The 26,992-nt window shown below is 42.3% G+C and overlaps 1 long non-coding RNA gene across 1 annotated transcript; it reads right to left on the bottom strand.

Annotated features, from left to right (window-relative positions):
* Positions 1 to 1,802: 1,802 nt before the first annotated feature.
* Positions 1,803 to 26,870, bottom strand: LOC146351423 (uncharacterized). Its single transcript, XR_014789603.1, has 2 exons — positions 26,740 to 26,870; positions 1,803 to 1,962 (listed from the first exon to the last, which is right to left on the bottom strand). It is a non-coding gene; the product is annotated as an uncharacterized LOC146351423 (long non-coding RNA).
* Positions 26,871 to 26,992: the final 122 nt, after the last annotated feature.

Genomic DNA, 26,992 nt, shown 5'->3' with positions numbered 1-26,992 from the left:
GCCTCTGTATTTACATTCATAAAGCCGTCTCTTGACTGTAGATGTTGACAATGACATGCCTACCTCCTCAAGAGCGTTCTTGACCTGGCTAGATGTTGTGAAAGGGTTCCTCTTCACCATGAGCAGAATTCTGCGGTCATCCCCTTTAGTTGTCTTCTGTGGTCTTCCAGGCCTTTTGCAGTTGCTGAGCTTGCCATTAATTCCTTCTTTTTCACGGTGTTCCAAACTGTTGTATTGGCCACTCCCACGGTTTTTGCTATCCCTCTGATGGGTTTATTTTGTTTCCTCAGCCTAATGATGGCCTCCTTTACTCACATGGACACCTCTTGGGACCTCATGTTGGGAGTTCCAGTGAACAGCTACCAAATGCAAATGTAACACTCAGAACCACCTCCAGGCCTTTTATCTGCTTGATTGCTCATGGGGTACCCAGGAAACAGGCCACACCTAGCCATGCAGCTGCTTGTCAGCCATTCGTTCCATTACTTATGAGCCAGCAACGATGGGTGTGTGTGTATGCCACTGGCTGTCCTTCCTGAATGGTTAGTGCCCCACTTTTGTCAAACCCCTTGAATTACAGCTGAAAGTCCTGACTTCGCTCCCATCTCGGTGTGTTTCCTTTCAACTTCAATGTGGTGGTATGCAGAGGCCAACTGCCAAAACAGTTATGCTTGTTCCAATATTTCTGGCCCTAACTGTATGACGTTCTAGTCCATTGTTCTGCATAGGAGCCCCTCCCCATGTACCATATGTTACTATAAATTACCCTTGTGTGAAACAGTTGGCAATCTAACCAAACACCAACCATTGTCCTTCTTCACTATGTGCACACAATGGGGCTGAAGCTACATGGCCATGATAAGGTAGGCATAGCCTAATTTCTGAGTACTTGACTTTGCAGTCTAAATACAAGCCTATATGATGGTATGTATCATTTGTTTGCAACTACCCATTTCCATTTCTCAACCAAATTTGTGTTCCACTGTGCATTATATGCTGCTGACAACATCTAGTAACATGGGTCTAGTAACAACAATTAAAAATAGCTATGGGGTTAGTGACAACATTTGCAGGGCAGAATCTGCAGACAAGTTAAGTACTATCTTCTTCCTGTTTATTTTGCCCTGCAAGTATCCCCCTCCACGTGAGTCTTATGAGTGAAACACTGGTTTTTCTTCATCATTCCTTCTATTTTTGATGTTCTGGCTCTGCATTGCTGATACTTATGTATCCAAAATGGCACCACCCATACACAAGAGGGAGGTATCTGTAGGCTTAGGGGACCCTCAAGAAGTTCAAATGATATTTTAAAAAAACTTTACAGAGAACACCCACCCCCAAGAAACAGTCCAATGAGGACTGAACATGTTCAGTGCCCATGGAATGTTGAATGACTCTTTGAGGGGAAATGGACTGGAGTGGCTGCAATCCTGAACAACAACACCCCACAGTGCAGTTTTGTTGCAGGCCCCACTTCAAACATCTAGTTCTACTCCAAGGTTAATGCTGTTTGTTGTTCAGCTCTCTCCCTAACTGCTCAATTCTATAACTTGCTAAACCAGCACACATGCATAAGATGTGGTATGCTCATAAAACAAGGTGCTATACTGCAGTTACAGGGATGTTACAGTGGTGTCATATGCAGATGCAGTGGTGCAAATCATAACCCAAGAATGAGTCATACTTATAGTTATCCTTGAACTTAAATGATTTTATTTTGTGTAGCAGGTGAGCAAATCAAGCCAGCTTTGAACTGAATGGGATTAAGACTTATTCATAAATAAGGAGATTTCTTACAAAACTATTCTATAAATGTTTATACAATTAAACAGAATGATCTGGACACACAACAACAACAAATCAAATGAATATGGGGATGATTTGCCACTTGCATTGCCAAATCCTTCTTGAAATTGTACGACCTTTTCTTCCTTTACCACATTCTCAATAAAAGGGGGAAATCTAAAAAAGAAAAAAAAAAGGAGAAGCAAAGTAAAGTGACTGTATTATTTAATGGAACATGCCTAACATTTTCAGCAAGTTTGTCACAACAGTCAGAGGACTTTTTTGGTGTAAACAAGTAATTAGATGATCTGACTTTACATGCTACAGTAAACTTCCTTCCTTCCAAGTAGACATATACAGGATTATACAAGGAAATGTATCCTAAATTATGAAAACACAACTAAATAAGGTCACCAAAGTATCATAAATAAAGGAATATGAACATATCTGCAAAACAGACGTGTCTATATGTCATGGTTAATGTCACAGACTTATGCAATTGACAATCAATGAATTGTCAACTAACAATCAACTAACAATGCAATTGACAAACCAACCAACAATACAAGCAGTACACAATGCAGAGTCTGGAAGTATTAAATCAAGTCACTGAGTGGCAGGTCTACTTATCAGTTTCTACCATACACCTTAGCGGTATTAGATATACAAATCTGCTAGTTTGTAAAGGAGGATGTCCTTGCAACAGTGAATACCAAATATTTCCAAAGTGTGTTTCCCATTTAAAATTTGCCTAACTTCATCCACAATGTGACATGAAAGAAACAAGGACTATGGAACTTCTTATCAATCAAATAAGGCAATAAGGATAATCTAGACCATAGTTTTTGCACTGTGTTAAACTGATTTATTGAACTGACAATATCAAATAATGTTTACTATTAACCACAACATGCAGATATGTCTGAGCAACTTTGGACATTTGGAGCTGTACAGTGAACAAGAAGTGCAGGTCCTTTTACTTCTGACTTTCTGTGCTTCTCTGTAATTTATAAAGTGGAACTCTCCCATCACTTTGTGTAGCAAGATGCGTAGCTGTCCCTGCATGAGATGCATTCACATCTCACTGTCTGGGGTTGAAGTGGGAAAAGAGATTTACAGCGAAGTGCGGAGAACAGGAAGGAGCATTGTTCTTCCTAACAGTCCTTGATAATCTTAAATCAGGTTGAAGCTTAGCATCTTGCCATTCTGCTTATTGATTTTCAACACAAAATGGCTCACCACTGTATTGCAACACAGAATAAAATATGGGGTGCTTCCATGGAAGGCAGTGCAAATGTGAACATATTAAGATGTCTTATATCAAGTCAGGTGATTGGTTCATCTAGCCTGCCATTGTTTACTTTGTGTAGCAGTGGCTCTTCAAGGCCTCAGACAGGGCTTACTCCCATCACCTGCTATTTAATGCTGAGATGTCAGGGACTGAGCCTGGGACATTCTACAAGCAAGACCTATGCTCCACCACTGAGCTATGGCCCTCTCCTACCTCTATTCTAGAGCCAAACCAAGGACAGTGACTGGAACACAGCTACCCAGTACAAATATACTGTACATACACAGAGCAAATGATGCACATATAGTACCATGATGATCTACCCATGGGATTCACAGTAATTTCTAATAGTATGAGTTCAGTACGGGAATACTGTAATGCACTAGGGTGCAACTTGTGAGAGGAATTAAATCTGGAGAAGAAAAAGGAGTGCACGATCAAGAAGATGAAGTCTGTAACTCCCACACTGTAATGTTCACATAAAAAAAAGAAAAACAGAACCTGCTATTTTCCTTCCCAAAGGGCCTCTGTACCCCAGAGAGTATGGCTACTTGTGATTTAAGACGTGGTGCCAAGAATAAAAGTGTCCCTACTTTGTCAAAAAATGTGATGGGTGGAAAAATATGCCTATAGGAAAATAGGAAGCTGCCTTATACCAAGTCAGACCATTGGTCTACCTAGGTCAGTTTTGTCAACACTGACTGGCAGCTGCTGCCCAGGGTTCCAGATAGGATTCTTTCCAAATCCAACTTGGAGATGCCAAGGATTGAATCTGAGACCTTCTGCATGTAAAGCATCTGTTCCACCACTAAGCTGAAGACCTCCTGTTTTCCTAGATATGCAATCAGTAAAACAGGTAAAATAAGGTGCATGCTTCAGGACAAACCCCTGAAGAAGGAATATTTGCTGATGAGGATATAAATGCAACCCAGGTCTTCCAAGACAAGAACAGACAGATCAGTAGAAAAGATGACATTTCCAGTGGGGCTGCTTATAGCACAGGGGTGGGTAACTTGTCGCCCTCCAGACATTTTGGCCTAAAACTCCCATCAGTCCTAGCCAGCATAGCCAGTAGTAAGGGATGATGGGAACTGCAGGACAAAACATCTGGAGGGCTACATGTTGCCCACCCTGTTACAGCAGAATGGCTTGTCTGAGAAGCTAAAGCCTATGCCGCCTTCAAAACACACACACACACACACACAATACCTGCATAAGACTTTTTAACATATTTTTATTATTTATTATTACATTTATATCCTGCCTTTTTTCCTCTTGCAAGGATCCGAAGGCAGCTTACATAGTCCTCCTCCTCTCCATTTCATCCTTATAACAACCCTGTGAGGTAGGTTAGGCTGATGGGCCCAATGTCACCCAGTGAACTTTATGGTTGAGTGGGGACTAGAAACCAGATCTCCTGAGTTCTAGGTCAACACTGCATCCACTACACCACACTGGCTTTTTAATTGGCTCCTTCCACCACCCCACCAACACCAAAGTCTACCAAAGACATGGCCAGTGGCAGAGTATTCCCTAGGCCACTTTCAAGTTACCAATTTATCTCTTATTCCACGCAACAGTTCATTTTTAAAAGCCATTCTAGACAAAGATACTATCACAGAGTTCATGTGTGTGAGAACAGATCTACCCAGAACTATCTGCGAGAGTCCACACAGCAGGTAGGTGGAAATAAAATGGCTACTGGTTTGCAAAGTGGGAGGCAGACCTTCCTATGAAATGGTAGATAAGGGACTGAGTTCTCAAAGTCTGATTTACACAGATGCCTTCTTTAGGCCAAGAGTGGAGGTGCAGGCTCATATTCTAGTCACCTTCCCAATCAGTGCCATGCAGCTGTCTTCCCTCTGAATTTGATTCATTGGGGCAGGCAACAAATGGCGCACTCCCCTTTGTGAACACTTTTTGCTTCCTGGATTCTTTGCCTTGCTCGCATACTTGAATCAGAATTACGTCTGAAAGGATTGGACGGTTGCTATCTTTAATAATGGCTTTCTTCACACGGAGCTTTTATCCTGCGATTGAGATTGCTCCTTCATGGAAGTTTGAGGGCTCTTTACATGATGCCGTGATCCTCTGAGGCGTCGCCTGCACTAAATGCCCTTTGTTCCATTTTTAAATACATTGCAGATAATGAGCTACCAAATTACCCAGTTGTGGTCTGCTTGAGTTCCCTCTGTGAAAAGAGGAAAAGCAGCAAGAAGAGGAGCAAGATCAATGAAAGATAATGGAAGACTCAGATATGGGGAGAAGGAGGGGGAAAGGGGAGGGGGGAAAGGAAGCACGTGAAAAAGGGAGTCTTCGTGATCCTGCAGAAAGCCCTGTTTTAAATGCAGGATTTTAGGCTGGTGTGGAGATGCCCTAAAAGGGCCTCACCAGACACAGGGCGCATTCCTAAACATATTTACTCAGAAGTAAGCCCCACTAATGAACTTGAGCACACTCCGGGAGAGAGCGGAGGACAGGAAGGCCTGGCGTGCTATGGTCCATGGGGTCATGAAGAGTCGGACACGACTTAACGACTGAACAACAAAAATAACAACAACAAGCCCCGCTATATTCAATGGGCATATTCCCAAGTAAGCATGCATAGGATTGCAGCCAATCTTGGGAATCTTGCCCCATTGAGCATGAATGGAAGAATTACCTGGAAGAATTACTTTCAAGTAAACATGCATAGGATTGGTTTTAATATCAGTGTTGAGAAGAAAATTAATTCAGCAGGAACTGAAGCACTCAACACAATTGCTGACTCAGGCGCTCACTGCAGAAAAGACAGTGGAGATGTAAGATGTACTCTTTATTATTAAGCCTTCTATTCTGACCGCAGGAGAATATGCCTTGTGGTTTCTCCCAAGTACAGATTTACTTACAGGCAAGATTTAACCATTTAATAAAATAGAAAAGCAACAAGAAAGAAACAGAGCACTGTAGTAGGCAACGCATTCAATCCCACAGTGATTTGAACCATGGCTACGGCTGGGCTAGTGTTTCATCACTTGAAATTATACGCAACAATATACCTCTGCTCACTTTACTAGCCTTTTCCAGGCCTGCTGCATAAGACAGTCAGAGGGGACACTAAAGCAGGACTAAACATCTGAGCAGCCATAAAAACTTATTACTGCTGTTGTTCTTTAAATGTGAGTTGGGAATGTTGACTGACTGATTAGAGATGAATTGTTGGTTTCAGCAAGGTTGAGCAGAACTACATTAGCTGTAGTAGATAAGCTTAATGATCTTTAAGGATCCTTAAAAAAAACCTTAGTCTGAACTGCAAGCAGAAATTCTGATTAGAATCTGACATTATCTTTGTTCAATAAAACTTAATTACATATCCAAGAAAGCGCTCATAGCGCTTTTCATTCATCTAATATACAGTAAATGTCTCTCGTGAGCAGAGAAAACACAGGGAGAGAAATGCAGCTAGGTGTATGACGATGAGCCAAGCTAGCGTATCAGGAAGAGTACCCAGAAGTGCTTTAATTTTGTAGTTATACCAATTTGTTGGCAAAACTTAGCCAGCTTTTCAAACAAAAGTAAGATGCCTGCATCCATTTATTCGCCCATATAGTAATAAAGTGTGAGCAAATGTAATGCACTTCAAGCAACTCTGAGCTAATGTTAGTGCTAAGGGTAGTATCCAATGTTAGTTCTACTTAAAGTAGACTCATTGAAATGAATGGGACTTCAGTTAGTCATCTCTAAGTATGATTAACATTGGATACTACCCTAAGAACCTCCTGCTCACTGCAGCATGAAAAACCTTTGATGTCATTTGATACTTCCCCATATCCCCCTCCCCCTACCTGATTCCCCATCCCTTGAATCTTGGTATAGCTTACCCCAGCCTTCCCCAACCCAACACCCTCCAGATGTGTTGGACTACAACTTCCATCATCCCAAATACTATGAGCTGTACTGAGTCAGATCATTCATACATCCAGCTCAGTATTAACCTACACTGACTGGAAGCCTCTCCAGGGTTTCAGACAGGGGGCTTTCCCACCCCAACCTGGAGGTGCAAGCTAAGCTTCTGCATGGAAATCCTGAGAATTCCCTCATGCTGCCCCTGACTTTCTTGGGTGCCCCATTTAATGTGAGAATGCCAGCACTGCTGGGGCAACACATGGCTAAGCTGGTCACTCTCTGGAACGGGTCCTGCGCTTTATTAGTTTAGCTCCCTTTATTAGTAATCAGCCTCTCAAAATAATGAGATTTTAAAAGATAAACATGAAGGCTATTTATGACCTTTCTGGCCTACTGGCAATATTTATTTTTCTGCAGTAACTCACTAATAATGAAGCCTAGAAACATGGTTTTTTAAAAAAGAAAAGAAAAGAAGAATCTGAGGCAAAAGGAGGGAAGGACCACACAACCCGTCACTGTAATAAGGGGTTCTGAATTATCACAGTTCCTACAAAAGGATTGCTCAGCTACATTGCACAAGGAAACGGAGAATTCCTCTAGCAGTCACTGCTCAACAGTATTGTGAAATGAATGTTGACAGAGTCTCTCCTTTATTTTCAATAGTTTTGCAGCTCTGTTGACTTCAGCAAGGTTGCTGGGAGAGAAACAACAACGGAGTGTGACCCTAAGAAAACAACTTCACTTGGGTATGCACACAATCCAGTTCAAATGCCTCCCATTTGAAATAACAAGCTATCAAACATTTGAAAAGATAATTCATATACCTGCTTTCCCCCTTCCCAACCAAAGATATTTAGTGCTACCACCGCCTATGAAATATTTTGTAATTAAAATGGACATTTTAGTTAGTTAAAGAAGCAGAGCTTTCTGTATGAAATGTTTTATGGTGCTTACATCTTGCCAAACAATAGGTAATCTATTAGCTAGTGCATGCACTCTGCTCAGTACCTCAAGGCAATCATAATAAGAATTTTTCTGAAGTCTTGACTACTATACATCAGGCCCAGGGGCCAAACCTGGCCCTCCAGAAGGCCACATCCCCCTTCTCCTGACCCTACCTCTTTCCCTCAACCACCAATCATTTGGTGGTTTCCTAGGTTTTGTGCACTTTTTCCCCTTTCTAAAAGGTCAAAATGCCTCTCTTAAGGCTTATTTACTGGCAGTAAGAGCATTAAGCTACAATATGCTGGTAGTTTTAGTGTTTGGCCAGCCCTTTTGCCTTTGGTCCTGCCCACCACTGGAATGTGGTCTCCAAAATGGAATTTGGCCTTCGGGCTCAAAGAGGTTCTGCACCCTTGCTACATGTGGGCAACTGTCTATACCAAAGGGTAGGCTGGTTCTCACCAATGGGCAGCAGAAGCCAGGTGTCTGGCAATGTTATCATCTCAGTTTACAGGGCTTGTAACATAGTACAGTATTTGATTAAATGTTATTGGTAACCAGATTAACGTCGGCATTAACTTTATTTACAACAGGAATTAACATGGATGTTTAGATACTGCTTTTAATAAGAAAAGTATTCTTGCACTTTTATTTTCACCACCCTACTTATGACATGACTGGGAAAGCAACCAGCAGCAAATGACATTCTTGCACCACTCCCAATTAGTAATGTAGATGATGGGCCCTGATAATGGGACATCCTTTCTTGTTAGGTGGTACATTTATAAGGCACAAAGGTCTATGAATATGCCTGAATATGTATTCTGAATAAGATGAGAGGACATGAAGTACACGTTCAGCATAGGCATCCACCAGCCACCATTTCATTCCCAAAGAGAAACAGGCCCTTTGGTTTAATTTGACTCTTCATCATTCTCTGTTTGTGTATGTATGCTTATTTGTAATATATCTCCCTTGAACGTTGAGATATCTGAATGGAATTCGGTACACGTATTCAGGACACAATTCTATATTTCATGTTTGAGTATCAACTCAACTCCCATCCACATTCATTTTCACGGGGGAGTGGATGGTTACAAAATTTACTTCTTGATGCTAAGATGTTTTAATTAAACTCTGAAGTGTTGATAAATAAGGATAAGGAAACACTCCTTTATCACATGATTGTCCCCACTAGAGTGGTATATGCAAAGCATTGGAAATCTAAACAAATCCAAAGGATTAGAGAGTGGTAACATTTAGGTTGTGGGATTTTGCAATTCTAAATAAATTAAGTCAGATTATTAGAGTAGTCAGGGAGGGATGTCTTGTGCTACGTTTCAGCAACAATGGAAGTGGTTTAAACAGTTTTGGAAAAGTCAGCAAATTATAATGACTGGCAATCCATTTGTTGTTGATATAAGGAAGAGGAAATAATTAGTATAATCTGGCTGTTTATTATGCTCTTGTTGATTTTTTGCCCTCTGGCAAATTTAATTTTTAAAATCAGTAAATATAAAATTTTAACCACCCCCCAAATAATTATAATGTGATCTCCTTGAAGAACAAGATAACAAAATGAAACGCAGTATGCACATTCTGGACTCAGTTCTATGTTTCATCTTGAATTCTGGCTTCATCCTTGTACATACTTTTAATGGGGTCCGGAAAGATTTGACATACACTGCATTCAGATGTAACAACAAACCAGTTTGTCATTACGAGCATGAACACTCCCTCCTTCCCTCCCCCTGTACGCAAGAACAGAATATTAAAAGCTTCCATTCCTGCTTTATGGCAAACCATTGTTTGCTTGTTTAGACAAACAGAAAACTATAGTTTGCCATAAACCAGGAATGGAAGCTTCTAATCTCCTCCACTCATGTGCAGGGAAAGGGAAGGAGATATGTGCAAGACTGAAGCAAAGCAAACTATGGTTTGCTGTTACGTCTGAATGAAACCACTATAATGCAAAATCTCCCCTGAACTGTGAGAGATTATAGTGAAATTTAGTCTGTACATTTGTAACACAGTTTGAAGACTGAATACCAGCTCCGCTCCCAGCTAGTTTTCAGGGACAAAAGATTAAAGAAACATTGTAATGTTTCACTTACCCGAAGTGAAACCTCCTGAACATTGCAATTTACTCTCTTTGCATTTTATAAAGTTTAGTTCAAGTCAAATAGTTTCCTCTCCCAAATTTTGCTTCCATCCCTAACGTAGCAGCCCTTAATTATGTAACTAGACACACAAAATCATCTTCAATAGCATTAAAAAGACTGCAACCACTATAAAGAAAAATTACTACGGTGAAAGCACAAACTTGTACAGTCGCTTAAATCTGTTTCAACCGTCACATTTAAAAAACCACTTGTGGTATAAAATGCTTAAGAAACAGGAAACACAATGTGGTCTAGAAAGGAGTATCAAAAGCAATACCACAAACTAATAGAGGAAATAATGAAGCAAAACCAAAAGTATGCTGGCTTAAAGGCAGGGGTGGGAAACCTCATGCACGCGGGCCAAATCCGGTTTTACAAATGCCATCCAACTACTTCAAGTATTCCTATTACTTTGATTTTACCATGCTGTTAGTTGGATTCTAACCTATCTCCATGGGGCACGTCACTCAGGGGCCTGAGTCAAGGAGAACCTCAGTGGTAAAAGCAAGGCGTCAAACCATTAAAAAAATGGGTTCAATTGTGGCTCAGATTTGATCAGTATTTTTAAATTCTTTTGTTCTGCTCCTGTTCAGGCATTTTGAACTGGTTCAGGTATAGTTTACAAACATATTATAGTGTCAGTGTCTTATAATTGCAATGCAACTCCTAGAAAATGAATACAATGATAAATATTTAATGAAAGAAAATGGTGTTTTCCTTCCAACATGCTGGTTGATGCACTGATACCACAATTTACAGGATGCTGTTAATTGTATTTGCCCCTAGAGAGGGCAGAATGAATTTCAGTCTCCAAATATACTTTTTACACTGACTTCCATTTCAGTAATAGAAAACGCTATTTTAGTTTACTTTAGGTGTCTTTGTTTATTGGTCTCTCCCAGCACCAGAGAACAGCAAGTATAAAAATGATTAAATATTAAATATTGTTAGAAATATTTAATATCTAGGAACCTAAGGAAAGAACTTGGAATTTTAAAAACTCTAGTGCACACACTACCAAGATTTTAAGAAGGCATCTCCCTAAAAGGCAAAACAGGCACAGTGATTTACTAGGAAAATTCATGGGAAAAAGGGATAGTGGGTGCATGTGACACCATGACATGTAACACACCTAGAGATAGATGAACCTGTTTGCTTCATATTCGACAGGTGTTTTTTTTAAAAAAAACAACAACTAAGCAATACGTTTGTTCCATCCCATTTCCACATCAGCTTGCAAATGTTGGGGTTAAAATTCCATATGAAAATTCATATGAAGTTTTGTACACATTTCTCCTAATAGACAATTTTTTGTATGCAGTTTGACCCAATATATGCATTTTGGGGAAGAAAGTTTCCCTACTAAATGCTTTTTCTATGCAATTCCCCATAAAGTATGCATTTTGTATGCATTTTTAACTGGAGAACTGCATAGCAAAATTCAGAAAGGTGCAAAAAACAAAAGATAATTGTTTTATGTTTTGCATATTAGTTTGGGAAGTGCAAGCTTGGTTCGTATAAAATGCAAACCAAACTAATTTCACCCCCATCCCTAAACACAACATACAGACACACCTCAAATGTACAAAGCAGAAGGTTCTAATTCTAATGCATTCAGCAATACTATCTCAGCCTCTGCTTCACAGGGAAGACAGAAAACAATATACTCGGGCCAAAATCACAGATGCATTCTGAAGTTCATTAGGAACCATCCCCTGCTTAACGCACACTAATGTTGATTACACATTATGCTTTTTGTTGCTTATCACTAAACCTGCTCAAGAAGACACTCCTCCACCAGCCTAGCCCAGATGTTGACCCATAATGCCCTGTGACTAGATTTGAACATGTTACATCTGACTTCCCCAACATCAGGTATGTTGGACCACAACTCCCATAATACCCAGCCAGCACAGCCAACACATCTGGAGGGCACCAGAATTGGGGAATACTGCATTACATCTTCTTTTATATAAATAGGATATAGGACATAGAATCATAGGGTTAGAAGGGGCCTACAGGACCATCAAGTCCAATCCCCTGGTCAATGCAGGAAGCCTGATTCCCAGGCGGTCTCCCATCCAAGTACTAACCAGAGCTGACCCTGCTTAGCTTCCAAGATCAGATGAGATCAGGCGCATTCAGCCCTACACATATTTTCGGGGAGTAGTCACTTACGCCGAGGGAGAAAAGTTGGTGAATTCAATCTAAGCTTGCCTTTAGCCCTATTCAGGCATTCTACATGTATACAAAGTAAATGCACAAGGAGGAGTGTGTTTCCGTTGCCCTCTTCTTGTGTAGGGCAATGATCTGAAAAGGAGAACCTCCTGTATCTGTGGAGGCTTGCCATGTATGCCAGAATGCAGATTTTCCAGTGTTCTGGCTCCTGTGGAGAGCCTCCATGGATACAGGAGACTCACTAGACTGTTACCCTACATAAGGGCAACAGAAATGCATTAAGGGCAACAGGACTAGAGAGCTCCTTCTCCTCACATGTTTACTTTTACACATATCGAACATCTGAGCAGAACTGGGTTTCTGTCACACACACATATGCAGCTGTATTACCCTCTAAATGACCTCAGGGTTATAGTGTAGCTAAGGATTGCAGCAAGTTTGTTTCTGTTGTTCCTAAGCATATGTTCTGCATGCCAATCCTTGTTTTCCATCTGCAAACGCTGCTTTATGCCGATGAAAAAACCCATTTTGAATATTCAGTGGATCCTGTGAAATGATTTTAGAGTTTCCCTCCTTACAGGCCTCCCCCACAGTGCCTTATCCTCAACCCTGCTTAGTGTATCCCGATTTATATGTACAAAGGTGCTCCCGACTCAGCCAGGAAAATATGGTAAACATGGGAGTCAGGACAATTATACAACTGGAGCAGACTTTGGGTATAATTAGTTATCTACTAATATTTAGAACTAATATTAAAGGCAAAACTGAAGTACTTTGGCCACATCATGAGAAGACAGGACACCCTGGAGAAGATGCTGATGCTAGGGAAAGTGGAAGGCAAAAGGAAGAGGGGCCGACCAAGGGCAAGGTGGATGGATGATATTCTGGAGGTGATGGACTCGACCTTGGGGGAGCTGGGGGTGGCGACAGCCGACAGGAAGCTCTGGCGTGGGCTGGTCCATGACGTCACGAAGAGTCGGAAGCGACTGACCGAATAAACAACAAAAACTAATATTTAAGAACCTCATAGGGAGGTGGTACACATCACATAAGTGTTATGTAATCTTGCAAGCTGCCTTGTGAGAACAGTGTGCCCTGAAAGGCAGGTTTAATTTTTTTAAAAAAAAAAATTTCGATTGAAGGTATGTGGGGAAATCGGTCACTTTTCATTCATCGTGTTACATTAATCACAAGTGGGATCTACAACAAAATATTGCAGGGAGGAGTGCTCCTGTTCAGGGTTCCAGCCAGCCATGCCCTTTTCCAGGTTACTCCATTTCATTCCTGCTCCCACCTGGTCAATCCGCTCCCACACAAGCTAATCAGCATTCTGTGCCCCTGAGCATGCCCAATCCCCATTGAAGTATTTGGGGGGGGGGTTCCCCACACCCAAGGGCTTTCCTTCCCTAATGGTTGCTTGTACTTGGGACTCCCCATAAACCTACTGAAACATCCCTTCTTATATGTGTGTGGTACTGTCTTGGCTATCTATGAATCAGCACCGAGAGAGTATGTGTTTGCTATTCATATAGATAGTATCACCAGCTCTGATGGTTGTGAATTCTGAAGCTTCCCTCTCCCTCTCTTGAGAGACGGCAGAAAATGCTGGAGGGGATCACTGACAAACATCTACTTATTACAGTGCCCCTCCCTCTCTCAATCCTTAGGGAGAACTAGCCACTACAGGAGAGATAAGAGATGCAGAGATACCAGAGGGTTCCTCCTTGCCTGGATGCTTGTCTATGATTTCTTTAGCCTTCTACAACCCACATCATCCCAGCCAGCGTGGCTAAGGCTGGGTGGAGATGATGGGAATCATAATTCAATACATCTGGAATACACCATGTTGAGAAAAGCTACTCCAGAGATTCTGCCTGAATTACTGGAGCACGTTACCAATTTTTGTGTTTAGGAAGTTTGGTTTCCGTTCAGATGCAACTGAAGCACCCAAGTCTCTCTGGACCATTCTTTTTTATTTGATCCCCACATTTATCAGGCTGATTACAGAAAGAGAGCCAAATACTGCAGAGAAATCCTGAAACTTCAAGACTGATTCTGGAAACAAGGCCAGTTGCACTAGACTCTAATTATTCCTCAGTGACTAAGGGAGCGATCCTATCCATGTCTAGACAGAAAAAGTCCTACAACTGGCTAGGGAATGCTTGGAGTTGTAGGACTCTTTTTCTGTCTAAACATGCACAGAATTGCACCCCAAGGGTCAATTCACATGTTCATTGGTTCTTTCCAGGGTTTGTAGAAGCAGACATCACTCATACTGTGATTCCCTCCTTCAGATGTAAAATCTAAAGTAGGGATTTCTTGCCTGGGTGAGATTCCACTTCAGATCAATAGCATCAGAAGAGAATGAAAAGAGCAAGTCACTTATGCTTTTGCAAGCTCCACAACTAAGAAATGTGCAAACTGGCTTTAAGACTCTAGGGCATTTTCCAGCAAAGCTCTCAAAAGAGGAAAACTGCTGCTGGAAGTCAGCAAGGTTAAAAGTGGTCCCTGCATTTGACTAACCAAAGAAGGGGGAATATAGCAATGTTTTACCATTACCTTGTGTGTGTTTGGATGGTGCAGAGTGTGCGTGTGTGTGCATGCAGACAGACTGTAGGAAAGCATTGAGATATCAGCATTCTTGCATAGGTATACATGTGTGCAAAGAAGAAAATATGTATGTGTGAAATTGAGCACAGATCCGTGGTTTTTTTCTGGGTGGGAGGTTGTAAACCTTATAGGCCAATTTAAAATTGGCCACAAGCTCTCCTAGTCTAAAATAGTTTCCCTAGCCCTGGCTTAAAGGCATCATGCCGTTAAATGAAAAGCAGCAACCAAAACAACTCTACAAGTGTGGAATTTCCTGAATTCCTTTGTGCTAGCGTCTCTCCATCAAAATGTTAGAATCAGTGGTTCTCTTAGACTTTCTTTAGGAAAATGAAAAATGAGGTCAGCTTGAAAAATAAGCCATAATACCCTCCCAGACCCATATCTACAGAAAGCCCATGTAAGTGATACTCAAGTTAGCAAAAAGGTACATTGCCTTGATTCAAGTTTGCTTTTAAACATCAGTGACATTTTATACATCGCCCATTGCATTATATTGTGTGCTTGCAATTATATCTCTTTTCTCCTTCAGTGACTTTTGGCATTGCTCTCAAAAACTGCTTTCAGGGGAAGTACTCTATAGCCACCGACTTTGGTGCCCTCTCTTTCAGACCATGCTTTCTTTCTCCTTGAAGTAGGTTAGTTGAACAGCACCACTGAAAGCAAAGGCATGCTTTTCTAAAAGGCACTGTGAATACTTTAAGGCTTTTAAAAATATATAACAGGAACAAACACAACACACATGCAAAAGGAGTCACAGACAGAACAGACAGCAGCTGTAACTGTGGCAAACACAGAGGTATGGCATTAGAACAGATTTAAAAGCCTACTCTTTACGCATGAGTTTGCAAAGGTATTGTTGAAATAACTCTGTTAATATACCAAATTAGAAATAAGTTCTGAGGCACTGCCACCAATTTTCTGTATGCCCCCATCCAGCCACCCACCTGAATTTTCTGGAGGATGAGCTCATGCACTATGTTTTTAGTGGATGATCCCATCCTGTTGGCTTTTTTTTTTTTTTTTGGAACACCCCAAAACAAAACCTCTCTCCCTTCCATTGCTTCTTTTCCCTTTCCTGCTGTCCTTGTCATTGAGACTCAGGTGACTCCTTAGGCGGGATTTTAAATAAACTCCTGGACTCCACAGTTCTGAGGCTCCAGTTCCGCTTCTATGTAGATTTCCTGCCAGTTCTACTTCAGGGCAGCTCCTGTCTCTGTCTGTCACCATCTCTCAGAAAAGGAGGGAGAGACAGACAAAGAAGTGTTAGGGAGTTACTCTGCAGGAGATGGAAGGTGAGGGAGACCCCTTCCAACTGGCCTGTTTTGACCCATTTGAATTTTATATTTATTTTATTAAACACCTGATATTGTAATATTGAAAAAGAAAGGTGAGATATAAACAAATAGAGTTCAATCCAACTGTCTGCATATACAGAGACAAGAGTTCCACAGGACTCAATAGGAACACAGGAAGCTGCCTTATACCCTCAAAACATCTAGCTCAGTACTGTTTACTGGCGGCACCCCTCCAGGGTTTCAGACAGGACTCTTTCTGAGCTCTAACTGGAGAATCCAGAGATTTAATCAAGGACCAGAAGGCTTGTTTCCCCATCCTCATCCCCACAGCAATATAAGCGTACAGGTGTCTGTGCAAGGAGTTGGAGTTATCTAGCCCTCTGATTCTGTGCTATACAAGTTACTCATAGACCCGGTACGCATGATCACTGCAGCCCACCATGGCTTATTTAGGCTATGGTGGGTTGCGGTGCATGCCAGCAGCCATTTTGAATATTTATGCTGCAGCGGGTGGGCGCCATGGCTTATAGCATCCTTTGATCACAGTGATAGGGTGAATTGTTGGTGTGGTTAACTACCCACTCACAACACTAAAACAGTCCGTGGATTGGGGGTGATTTGTTAACCATGCCAACAACCCACACTCATTGGGTTTGGACATAAGACACAACGACCACCCGCCACAGCTCAAATATTCAAAAGGGTGCCTGCACACTCCATAAGCCATGGTGGGCTGTGGCAACTGTGTGAACCAGTACTCTGGAGCAGGAGTGACTTGCATGGCACATGAGGGGAGGACTGGATGGGGATATAAGAGGGAGTGAAGGACTTTTAATTTTCCACTGTGCTCATTTGCACTGCCCATATGTGTTCCAATGATGTGGGGCAAATTCCCCCTCCCCCCAAAATCAGATTAATTTGCATAAGCACAATTTAGAATCAGACTAAAGAGAATAGGGAAGACCCACAGATCAGTTAGATATGAGCTCACGAATATTCCTAATGAATATGCAGTGGAGGTGAAGAATAGATTTAAGGGAGTAGATTTAGTAGATACGGTCCCGGAAGAACTATGGACAGAAGTCTGCAACATTGTTCAAGAAGCAGCAACAAAAAACATCCCAAAGAAAAAGAAAACCAAGAAGGCAAAATGGCTGTCTGCTGAGACACTGGAAGTAGCCCAAGAAAGAAGGAAAGCAAAAGGCAACAGTGAAAGGGGGAGATATGCCCAATTAAATGCAAAATTCCAGAGGTTAGCCAGAAGAGATAAGGAATTATTTTTAAACAAGCAATGCACAGAAGTGGAAGAAGATAATAGACTAGGAAGGACAAGAGACCTCTTCCAGAAAATTAGAAACATTGGAGGTAAATTCCAGGCAACAATGGGTATGATCAAAAACAAAGATGGCAAGGACCTAACAGAAGCAGAAGAGATCAAGAAAAGGTGGCAAGAATATACAGAAGTTGTGTATAGGAAGGATAATATCGGGGATAGATTTGACGGTGTGGTCAGTGAGTTACAGCCCGACAACCTGAAGAGGCTGAATGGGCCTTAAGAAGCATTGCTAATAACAAGGCAGCAGGAGATGACGGCATCCCAGCTGAACTGTTTAAAATCTTGCAAGATGATGCTGTCAGGTGATGCATGCCATATGCCAGCAAATTTGGAAAACACAAGAATGGCCACCAGATTGGAAAAAATCAACTTATATCCCCATACCAAAAAAAGGAAACACTAAACAGTGTTCAAACTATCGAACAGTGGCACTTATTTCACATGCCAGTAAGGTAATGCTCAAGATCTTGCAAGGTAGACTCCAGCAATTAATGGAACGAGAATTGCTAGATGTACAAGCTGGGTTTAGAAAAGGCAGAGGAACTAGAGAACAAATTGCCAATATCCATTGGATAATGGAGAAAGCCAGGGAGTTTCAGAAAAACATCGATTTGTTTTATTGACTGTTCTAAAGCCTTTGACTGTGTGGATCATAACAAATTGTGGCAAGTTCTTGGTGGGATGGGGATACCAAGTCATCTTGTCTGCCTCCTGAGGAATCTGTGTAATGACCAAGTAACAATGGTAAGAACAGACCACGGAACAACGGACTGGTTTAAGATTGGGAAAGGAGTACGGCAGGGTTGTATACTCTCACCCTACCTATTCAACCTGTATGCAGAACACATCGTGCGACGTGCTGGGCTTGATGAAGCCAAGGCTGGAGTTAAAATCGCTGGAAGAAACATTAACATTCTCAGATATGCAGATGATACCACTTTGATGGCTGAAAGCGAGAAGGAGCTGAGGAACCTCATGACGAAGGTGAAAGAAGAAAGTGCAAAAGCTGAGTTGCAGTTAAACCTCAAAAAAACCAAGATTATGGCAACCAGCGTGATTGATAACTGGCAAATAGAGGGAGAAAACGTGAAGGCAGGGACAGACTTTTGTCTTTCTAGGCGCAAAGATTATTGCAGACGCTGACTGCAGCCAGGAAATCAGAAGACGTTTACTTCTTGGGAGGTCAGCAATGACAAATCTTGATAAAATAGTTAAGAGCAGAGACATCACAGTGACAACAAAGGTCCGCATAATTAAAGCAATGGTATTCCCTGTAGTAACCTATGGCTGACAAAGCTGGACCATGACAGCTGAGTGAAGGAAGATAGATGCTTTTGAACTGTGGTGTTGGAGGAAAATTCTGAGAGTGCCTTGGACTGCAAGAAGATCAAACCAGTCCACACTCCAGGAAATAAAGCCAGACTGCTCACTTGAGGGAATGATATGAAAGGCAAAACTGAAGTACTTTGGCCACATCATGAGAAGACAGGACACCCTGGAGAAGATGCTGATGCTAGGGCAAAAGGAAGAGGGGCCGACCAAGGGCAAGATGGATGGATGATATTCTGGAGGTGACGGACTCGACCTTGGGGGAGCTGGGGGTGGCGACGGCCAACAGGAAGCTCTGGCGTGGGCTGGTCCATGAAGTCACAAAGAGTCGGAAGTGACTGAACGAATAAACAACAAAAATTTGCATAAGTAAATTTGCATTTGCATTTTTTCCATGGAACATTTTCCATTTTATAAGTTTGTTAGTAACAATGAATGGATGCCAATTGCAAATACAGTATCAAGCAAGCTCAACAGGTTCAAAGTTGTAGATGCATGGGTGTCAGCATATCACGAACAGTTCTTTGGTCTGCTAAAATCTATTTGGGTCCAATACTATGCATGTTTAGGCAGAAGAAACTCTTACAACTCCCAGCATTCCCCAGGCAGCATGGCTTGCCGCAGGATGCTGGGAGTTCTAGAACTTATTTCTGTCTAAATTTGCAAAGGATTGTGCACTTTGTGTATTAATAGTTTTTAGTAACCGTAATTTTCTTAAATTTAAACAATGTAAGGGAAGTACACGACATTGTCTTTACATTTTTACAAGTATACTAATTCAAATGTCTACATATTATAAACAACTATATTACATTAAGGGTGCAATCCTATGGGGCTAGTTGGCCACCTTTGAACTTGGAGGCGGCGGACTATCCAATGCAGGGCAGGTGGAACATGGAGGGGATCCTGTCTTCCGCACTCCAGCTGCCCTGCATTTCTGGCTATATGGTCTAAATATATGATCTCAGCTGCCTAGCCAGAGTGCATCAGAGCCAGGGGTGGGGGAGCCCGGATGGCACAAAGCTAGCATTGTAACCGCGCTTCCGCAGCTCCCTCCCCTCCTCATCCCCAGGAACGCCCCCATTTTGGCTGCTCTGCGCTGCTCTTATGAGTGCGGAGCTGGGACCAACTGCACTGCCTGTGAGGTGGCAGGTGTTGGGTTTCTGAAAACTGAACTCAGAGCCCTTGCTCCGAGCTCGATTCCCAGAATCTGAAAAATCCTATGGCTATCTAGACGCTGTCTAGTGGCCATAGCATCGCGCCCTAAGGGTGCAATTTTCCCCCTCAAATATTTCAGGTCAAATGCTTTTGGTGTATTGGGACAAAACATTAACCTGGAATACTTTTTATAGCTTTTTTGTTTACTAATTACACATAAAACAAACATGCTTAATCAGATCACTCTCTAGGGTAGCCTTCCCCAACTTGGTGCCATCCAGGTGTTTTGGACCAGTTCCCATCAATCCCAGCCAGTGTGGCCAATGGTTAGGAATGCTGGGAGTTGTAGTCTGGAGGCTGGGGAAGCCTGCTCTAGGGCATCAGAAAATTGACAATGTACCATTTATACAGAACATTCTTTTTATACATCTACCATTTATATAGTGCATTTTCAGTTTCAAAATGTCTACATCCTTTATCTTAGTAACCTACAACAACCTTCTTAATGGCACAATCCTATGCATGTTTAGACAGAGAAAAGGCATACAACTCCCAGCATTCCACATCCAGTCATGCTGGCTAGGGCATTCTTCCCTACTACATCCAGGATTCAACAACCCATACTCAACTCATACTCTGGGGAAATCCAGATTTAAAAACTGGAAAGAAAATGTTTTTGCGGCAGACCTGGACTGATATGATTTTTACTCTCGTTCAATTATTGGGTGTTGATGAGTTTTTGCCATTATCATAGAATAAATATAGAATCATAAAATAGTAGGGTTGGAAGGGGCCTACAAGACCATCAAGTCCAACCCCCTGCTCAATGCAGGAATCCAAGTCAGAGCATCCCTGACAAGTGGCTGCCCAGCTTCATCCTGAATGCCTCCAATGTGGGAGAGCCCACTGCCTCCCTAGGTAATTGGCTCCATTGTCGTATTGCTCTAACAGTCAGGAAGTTTCTCCTGATGTTCAGCCGGAATCTGGCTTCCTGTAACTTGAGCCCATTATTCCATGTCCTGCATTCTAGGATAATTGAGAAGAGATCCCGGCCTTCCTCTCTGTGACAACCTTTCAAGTACTTGAAAAGCTCTATCAAATCTCCCCTCAGTCTTCTCTTCTGAAGGCTAAACATGCCCAGTTCTTTCAGTCTCTCCTCATAGGGCTTTGTTTCCAGTCCCCTGATCATCTTCGTTGCCCTCCTCTGGACCCTCTCCAGTTTGTCTGCATCCTTCTTAAAGTGTGGTGCCCAGAATTGGACACAGTACTCCAGATGAGGCCTAACCAGTGCTGAGTAGAGGGGAACTAGTACGTAACGGGATTTGGAAGCTATACTTCTATTAATGCAGACCCAAACAGCATTTGTCTTTTTTACAGCCACATCACGTTGTTGGCTCATCATGGGGTCTTCAGCAGGAATGCAACAGGGAATTGGAATATCCTATTTTGCCTAATCAATGGACCGCCATTTTGGTGTCTGTATCTGATATACCGATGGACCTCTCATTACATCTTATTCAGCAAAAACTTTTGTTTCAGGTCTATTGGACGCCACGACGACTCCTTAATAAAGTGTTGTCTAACTTGGCTAATTGTTGAAGGTGTAATACAGTTAATGCTTATTTTACTCATATATGTTTTGGAAATGGCCAATAGTTGCCTCTTTTTGGGAGGAAGTTATCGTATGGATAAATTTTGTATTGGAAAGCTCTTCAATATTTACTGATGTACATGTTCTCTTAAATTATTTACCTGCTTTTTGAATGTAATGCATGGTCAGCATAAATGGATTTTTCATACCCTCTTGACTGCTAAAAGACTGATACTACAATACTGGAAAAATGAAAGCTCACTGCCTATAGCACTACGGATTGAAGATGTAACAACACTAGCAACATTTGAAAGAGTGGTATATAGGTGTCACTCACAAACGGACTTATATTTGGAGATTTGGTCTGCTTTTACTGAAGTTTATGTGGAATCTATTCCTTTTTCCTTTTTTTAAGAATGTAGTAATATTTTAAACTGGGGCCTTTCTTTTTGTTTTTCCGTTTTTGTTTTGTTGAAACTCACAAAAAAAAATTTTGATTCAAAAACCACATACTCCGGGTAGTCATTATGTGCAAACCAGGTTGACAAAGCCCATGCTTTGCATGCAGAAGTTCCCAAGTTCAATCCCTGGCATCTCCAGGTAAGGCAAGAAAAGACTCCTGTCTGAAAACGTGCGCTGCCAAGCAGCGTCGACAACACTGAGCTAGATGGATCGGTGACCTGACTCGAGAAGGCAGCTTCCTATTGTTGTTGTTGTTGTTGTTGTTGTTCAGTCGTGTCCGACTCTTCGTGACCCCATGGACCATAGCACGCCAGGCCTTCCTGTCCTGCACCTACTTAAATTTCACACTTCTCTTAGAAGGTTCTCTTGACTAAGGCTCCAGTGGTCTCCCCTCCAGGCGCTTAACTATAAAGTCACTAAGAAAAGTCCTTGAAGTAGGATTGTAACAATTTTGCACTGAAAGCAGGTAACTTCTTTTAAATATTCAGTGGTTAGCATTCAGCCTTCAGAACCTTCTGAAATGTGGTAGACACAATGCATCCATAGCCAAACAAAAGCAACATCCTCAAAATAAGTTTCTCCAGTTGTGATGTTGCTTCATGGTTAGGGATAATTTCATCTCTAAACACCTGTCAGAGCTGTATTTTAATCACTCTAACATGACCAAAAAGACTGTAATTATTTACTTTAGTAATGTTGAGATCTAGTGCTTAAGGGGCTAACCACACATCACATGCGAATGCATGTAAAACTGCCCTAACACTTTTTAAAAATTATTATTTTAAAGAAAGCCACTTGGGAGTTGGGGAATTAGAGCAGATAGGACTGGAAGAACTCCTGCCTGAAACCCCGGAGAACCCCTGCCAGACAGCGTTGGCAATACTGGGCTAGATGGGCCAATGGTCTGACTCAGTGGGCTGATTCACATGATTGCTGCAGCCCAGCATGGTTTATTTATATATTGTCCATATGTTTTTATATAAATGGTTTTTAAATTTTGTATATTGCGTTTTACTGTTCTTTACTTTTGTAAACCATCCAGAGAGATTCAGCTATTGGGCGGTATAGAAATGTAATAAATAATAATAATATTTAAACAACCCTTGCATAAATCTATAACATAAATCTATAACAGCCCATGGGTTATGAGAGGGTTGTTTAATCCGTGTGCAGCCATCCTTGCTGGGTTCACATGACACAATAAGCCACAGCAACTAACCACCACGGCTTGAATATTCAAAATGGCTACCGGCACATGCTGTAACCCACTGTGCCTTAAATAACCCATGGTGGGCTGCAGTGATCATACGAACATTATATGACAACTTCCTATGTTCCTCCCCCTCCACTCCCTAAGCCACTTCCTGTTTTGCTGTAGCAGACCCCATTACTGAAGAGCCAAGACATTTTTTTAAACCGAAGAACAGCTTGTCTTTGTGGTAGGGCTAACTGCTAGGGGATAAAAACAGTAAGCAAAGCTCCAGCTGTGCAAGTGGTTCTCTCTTGTGCATGCACTGTTGTATCTGAGCCTTAATCCACAAACTACAGAGACTAACATACCTTTATCAATTGGCTTAATCCTGGTGACTTCAGCTGGGACACATACTAATTTGGATACATCTATAGTTGCTGATCATAGGTCAGGGACCATCTGAGGCATCTGTAATACTCACATGTCCTTCTTTATCAGTGTCATCTACGCACATCTGCATATGCGCACCATGACACAAACAGTACTAGTCTGAAGAAGTGTTTGAATGCAGCCTACTAAAAACTTTTGTGCAGATGGGCAGACCTCTGAATACCAGTTGTTGGGAGGGAGGGAGGGAGCTATTGTGCTCATGTCCTGCTTGTGGACTTGTCAAAGGCATCTGGTTGGTCACTGTGGGAAAAGAATACTGGACTACATAGGCTTTGGTATGATTCAGCGGAGCTCTTCTTATGCTCCCATGACATAGGGCAGCCTGATGATAATTTTGGGGCAGAGCATGTCATGGGGTTGCTGTCTTCTTCGCACATCCTCCCACTCACCTCCTTGTCTACTGGTCCCACTTCAAAAGGCAAGGTTTGCTTTTTAAATTTCTGGTGATGAGCTAAAAGTTGTTCTATGATGAAATATAGCACAGAACAGGGGTAAACAACCTGGTGCCCTCCAGATTTTTTGGACTACAGCTCCCATAAGCCACAGCCAACATAGCCAATGAGAGCAGATTATGAGAATTGTAGTCTAACGCATCTGGAGGGCACCAAGTTGCCCACCCCGGCACAGAACATACCAAAGATGCTCATTTACAAGCTACATAATTGGTCAATTCTTGAAAGAGACTTAGGGGGCTAGGAATAAACAACTCAGGATGTTGTGTTGCTTCAGGCAGAAAATCCCAATAGGGTCCTGCATGGTGGTAAAAATAAATGAAAGGATAGCCTTTAATGGTATCCCAGAATCTGCCATCTGGAGTGAATCATCTCCCACTGCCTAACAGGATCAGCCCTGGAAGACAGTAGTTACTTTTTTTTCAAAATGTGAGGCAACAGCAACTCAAGCCTAGTTGGAAATTACACTCTCTGATGTTGGCTTTGCTCGCTATATCCAGACATTGTGGGGTGGGGATTGGCTGCAGTTACTCAGTGGTGAATGAAAGGCCTTGTGCACATACTGAAAAGGTACCTCCCTTATTATTACTTCCTATGTTCAAGGCCATGTGAACTGGCACTAAAATAGATTCCAGAAATAAGCCCTGGAGAAGAATCTAGGAAGGAATCAGAAGCAATGGACTAATATCTTTGGAGAGATAACTTCCCAGAACAGACCAATATTTAGGAGCATGTTTCCAATACAAAAGAAATGCAAAGAGCAGACAGCTACATATGTTGCAAGCACTATGAAATAGGGTTGCCAGGTTCAAAATCTTCGCAGATTCCTGAACATTTAAGAGCTGCACAGAAAGGACAATTAAGGCTGAAATCCTATACCCACTAAGCCCCACTGGACTCAGTGGGACTTGCTTCTGAGCAGTCATATATACAGGATTGCACTGTAAATCGGGTTGCTTCTGCTGTCATTTCAGGACAGTGATGGGCAAAGTTCTAACTAGAGATATTCTCACTTCTATGGAATTCTCAAAAGGTGCAGCCCTCTGATGTTTTCAACACAACCACCAACATCACATCAAGTGCAATGCTATCACATCATATGCCAGTATGCTGGTTCAAATGGTTTATGAATCCCACTGTATGCATCACCTTGATAAAGAGTTGAGGCTTGGAAATAAATCCTGTTAATTTCAATAGGATTTTCTGTCAACTAAGTACCAAGCATTAAAACCACACCCCACTTAGTCTGAAAGAGTCCACCCAAGTATCACCAAAGGCTATGGTCTTCTCTGGGATTACTCTACAACAGGGATGCAGAACCTCCAGCCCGAATCCCCCCCGCAGGAATCCTTGCTGCTGTGGAGTCAACAATTGTTTGTGGGGCTGCTCTGAGGAAAGGTGGGGCAAAAAGTGCAACAAATAAATTTCTTTTCTTGGCATTTTGAAAGTGAGAAGCTGAGGACAGTGACATTACTCTGGAGTAATTCAACTGATGCCCTTCTCCAAATGTGCGCACAAAACAAAACTCATGTACAATTTCAAGATTCACAAGCACTGAAAATTCTGGGATGGTTCTTCTGCAGGCTGAAAAGTTTAATCCAGAGCAGAACTGAGAAAACTGCATGTCCCAAGCCAACACTGCCTTTCCATCCAAGAAGTGTGCCACACACGAAGGAAAAGTGCCACAAGCAAGTAGGACTCATAACTCATTGGAGCATATTACCTTTCCCTCTTCCACTCCAAAGTTATAGTACACTCAAATAACCATCTAGTGATCCCAGCCAGATGACAGAAGCTTCCATTTACAAACGACTTACTCTTGGAGCAACCTCCTTGAAAGTTCTCAGGTAGTTCTTCAGAATCAGTGCCTTAGGCAGCATCCCTACATGCTCTTACTTGGAAGGCAAATTGTACTGAACTGAATTTGACTGAGTAAACATGTTTAGAACTTGCAACAAATGGCAGAGATCCTGACCTAAAGCTCAACTTGCCACTAAAATCAGTTACTTCCAGGTTAATATATTGTCAACAAGATTAGCCTGTACAGCAAGCAACCTCGCGAACACAAACAAGTATCTGTTCCCCATACAGAAGTGTAGCAAAGCTAGGAGCAAGCATCTTCATACACAGCGTGATCTGCAGTGAGTGCCGCAAAGTTCAAAAGGGCTTATTCCTGCCTACAATATTGCAGCGTTGGCACTAGTCCTATGTTAATCGTAATTATTACCTGGAATAATATTAACACGCCGTTTCCCCCAGCTGCCGAGCAAGGCTCATCTGCTTTAACAGCTGACGACAGGCAGAAAAATCAACAGGTGAAGCGTCCTCCATCCGTTGCATATCACTCTACGGGGGCGGGGGGGAGCTGCAAGGGGTGCTGAATTTTGCCTTGCCGCGCAGCTGTCAAAGGGCAGAGAACCCCTTGCGAAAGAACGGGAACAGCAGCAGCAAAGAAGTCACAACTTTAAGAAACAGCAGGCAAAAATAAAAAAAATGGAGTGTATGTGTGTGGGCGGGAAAGAATTATCCAGGAAAACGTGGGAACCAGGTTGAGTCCCACAGAAACAGGGAAAGGGGGCCATGCAATATTTTTCTCCCCCTCGTCCACCCCACGCACATACCCTTGCTCAGCAGCTGCCGCGAATCCTCGCCCTCAGGAGCCCACGAGCGCAGCCACAGCGAAGAAGGCGCCAGCTGGTGTCCAGCAGTCCCTACTAATAACAGCAGCGGCGCGCCCCCCTCCTCCTCCTCCTCCCCCCCCTCCTCCCCCTCTCACGCGCGCGCGCGCGCTCTCCCCTCGCGCCTGGTACCAGCACTACGCGAGCGCAGCGTATCCCTCCGCCCAACGCTCGCAGCGGCGGCGGCGGTAGCAGC

The sequence above is a fragment of the Heloderma suspectum genome, chromosome 3, assembly GCF_057233095.1.
Source record: "Heloderma suspectum isolate Gila_16-S chromosome 3, 16-S_ref, whole genome shotgun sequence".
Taxonomy (NCBI): domain Eukaryota; kingdom Metazoa; phylum Chordata; class Lepidosauria; order Squamata; family Helodermatidae; genus Heloderma; species Heloderma suspectum.
Note: the sequence above shows the minus strand (reverse complement) of the source record. Positions and strands in the feature narration are given on the sequence as shown.